This window comes from Corvus brachyrhynchos, unplaced genomic scaffold, assembly GCF_000691975.1.
Source record: "Corvus brachyrhynchos isolate BGI_N302 unplaced genomic scaffold, ASM69197v1 scaffold116, whole genome shotgun sequence".
NCBI lineage: Eukaryota > Metazoa > Chordata > Aves > Passeriformes > Corvidae > Corvus > Corvus brachyrhynchos.
Window position 1 is genome coordinate 880,733 of NW_008240221.1, and position 3,500 is coordinate 884,232.

The following is a 3,500-nucleotide window of genomic DNA, read 5'->3' on the forward strand; positions in this document are numbered from 1 at the left end:
AAAAGGAAAAAATCATCATAGCTAAGGTTTTAGGAATAGTAAAATGGTATAATGTTAAACAAAATTATGGTTTTATAACAAGATGTGACAACCAGGAAGACATATTCATTCACAGAACTGCTATTAAAAAGAATAACCCTGAAAAATGCATCCCAAGTTTAGGAGATGGAGAAGTAGTAGAGTTCAAAATTGCGCAAGGTAGAAAAGGGTTGCAAGCAGCAGAGGTCACTGGGTCTGATGGTGTTTCTGTACAAGGCAGTATATATGCTAAAAATCGTAGTCATGTTAGACAACATCTGCATTATAAACAGTCCCTACAGTCTCCATTTCCTAATCCCACCTTTCCCTTTTACTCTATATCCTCTTACCCTCAGTGTAGTCCCAATCCGTTTTTTCACCCATGGTTTCCCTCACAAAACCATGCCTTTGCCAATTGTTTCCCCAAAAATCCCTTTCCAATGCCGAGTGGGGGATGAAGAGGGGGAGGGAAGAAATTAACTATTGTTGTTTAGAGTTCCAACAGGTATAAATGGAAGAAACCCTCTCCTGCCTCAGTTTCCCCACAAAGCATGCTCAGAGAGTCCTGTCTCCCTTCTATCAGCCTTAAGATGTTCCAGAGAATCTGTTTGGACATTTAAAGACTCAGGAGGGTGGCTAGTTTTGTTTTGAAGCTTTTCTTGTTATCTCATGTTTATCCAGTTGTTTTCAATGTTAAGTTTTAAATCTCTTTTTGTTAAAAATAAATGGGTGAAGTGTTGGGGTCCCTTCCCCTGCCGTGGGGTCCTGGGAGAGGGGCCCGGGGGGGAGGCACAGGGTTTCCCTGCCCCTGGTCAGCCTCGTTCCCCACTGGTTGTTTTGTGTTCCCCCACGCGGGCAAGGACCCCCGGGTCCTGTGATTGAGCAGTTCCTCGGCAGATCCTCAGCCATCCATGCGGCTGGAGAAATAAACATCTCTGAAACATCTATCAAGAATCAGTCCATATATATTTCTTTTCCATGGGCCTCGTTGTCTGATACATGTGTTGCAGTATCCCCACTGTAACACCACGGATCCCAGACTGCAGCAGGGAAGGGGGAAGTGCCAGAAAGTGGGAGAAGCAAGAGAGAGTGAGAAAACGTACAGCCAGAAGTAGCACTGGCAGGGTAAGCAACTAGTAATGTTATGTACAGTTTTCAAAAGAGCCTGAGTAGACATTTTTGATATGTGGGAGAAAACACTTGGCTGCACCATTGGTCTGGGCCCCATGCTGTTTTAATTCATGCAACAAATTATATGTGAAGTAGAGCAAAGTCAACTCAGCTTCCAAAATGGGGCATTTTTCAGAACCAGTACTCAGCAAAATACTTATAAATGAGGAAAAACTTGTGGTGATGCTTTCTTACAAAATTATGTTGCACAGTCAATCTATGTTGTAAGTAAGAAATAAAACAGATGAGAATGTGGAATTTACCAGTGCCAGTAAAAATGGACCCATCAGCAATACACTTTGCAGGATTTCCTAAATTTGTAGCTTAAAGGGGAAGGTGTTCGATTGAAATTAATTTACTATTTTTAATTATCTATCAACACCACTACTAAAGAAAATACATTTAATATACAGACTCCACTTGAAAGAGAGTGACAGTGAGAGTCAAACCAGAGATGAAATAACTGCTTACTTTCATGCTTAAAACAAACTGTTCTTGAGTATAGAAAGCCCACCAGTCTGTGGGTGATGGGCTACCTCTGTGAAGCTTAACACTGCAGTGTAGAACTACAGTTCAACATTGCAGGCAGGTTAAAAAAATGAGTGATAAACTGTCTGGTAATTCAGTGAGTACCTCAGATATGTAATAGTTATCCTGAAAGTACATCCTATAGCTAAAAGTAGGCAATTTATATAAAACAGGTAAGCTATTTATGTCTGGTACCGTCAAACTATTGATTACTAAATAAATTGTACCATTGTTCTTTGTCCCAAAGATTCCTATTGCCTGACAACCTTCTGACCCAGCTCCTTTCCATTCACAGCCATTCAGCAAAGCTGTAGCAGAAAGAGTAACTGAATATTTACAGATGTAACTACTACCTATTTTATTTATAATAGATCCACAGTCAGTTGTCCAGAAAGGATAATACCCATTACTAGATGACAAGTGACCATCATTACAAGACCTTTCACCATTAGGTTTTGAAGAATGCTGGTCATCCGCAGGCATATTTTGAAAGTGGTCATTCTTTGTCAAGCTCAAAACATATTTTTAACTTCTTCTGCATTACTTCTGCAGCATGGTAGCTTACATTGTACCGGAATGACAATTCAGATTTGGGATACTAGACAATTTGATATATTAGTGGAGTTAGACGAGTATAATGCTTACATTGTTCACACATTCTCCTCTGACTCACTGCAACATTATAAATACCCACCGTAAGGGGAGCTCCACCCTGGAGAGGTTTGATCTAATACTTTCTGCTGTTGCAGACCCTTCTACCTTTAAGATGAAACCAAGCCATTAAGACTTGACTCCACACTCTAAGGTTTTTTTTTTTTTACATTTAAGATGATTCACAAAACTAGCTTTACATCGTTTCCTGTAATCCCAAGGCAAAAAGTGTTCTGTAAATGTACTTTGTTTCAAATGTAAGAAACATTAACCACCCACTTCCTGTACTGTTCCCTAAAAGGTTTACAAGTACTGCAGGACTAATCCCATTCTGCCAAAAGCCTTCACTTCTTGCCAAAGAGGGACTCAGTTAATGTTAAATGACTGTACTCTTCATATTAAATAATACTTGGAAGCTGAAACAGACCAAGGCTTTATAGAACCCTTTTGAAAATATCTGACAAAGTCACAATTTATGACAGGAGGCCCCGCAGAAAATTCCCAGGGCCGAGCTCTGCTCAGCTTCCACGGCTGCGTGTGTGCAAGGAAAGGGCAGGGCTGGTGCCAAGAGCTTTCTGAGCCCAAGTAACATATAAGCAGGTCAATGGAACAAATCCGTTCCTCTTAGTAATCCACGAAACAAAATAGCGTGTGATGTTCATTTGGAACTTTGCCTTTATTGCAGGGAAATATGGCTGGAAAGGTAACTGTTTCAGTCAAATCAATGTGAACTAAACATCAGTCATTGTGAATACTGAACTTTACACCAATGCAATCCCACCCAAAACAGCGACCAGAGGAACTGCCGGGCACTTCAACTGACACATTTGTGCCTGAACTAAAAAAAATGGTTATTAACTAATGTTCACAAGTCTCTGCAGGAATTTGAGCCGAGTTAGTTTTCAGAAAGCCCAGGGTCTGGGTCCCGGTTTGCTCGTATATCCCCAACATGTCTAAGAATTGAGCAAAAGTGCCACCTATGTCCCTGTCGATCCCCCTGCCGACTGAAAATGCTTTTAAGCAGGATACTAAGGAAGTACTGAAATCCTTCTAGGGACGACTAAGCCGGGACAAAACGCCCGCAAGCTAACCAGAACATCCACCTCTATGAGCTCCGCAGAACCAGGGGCACC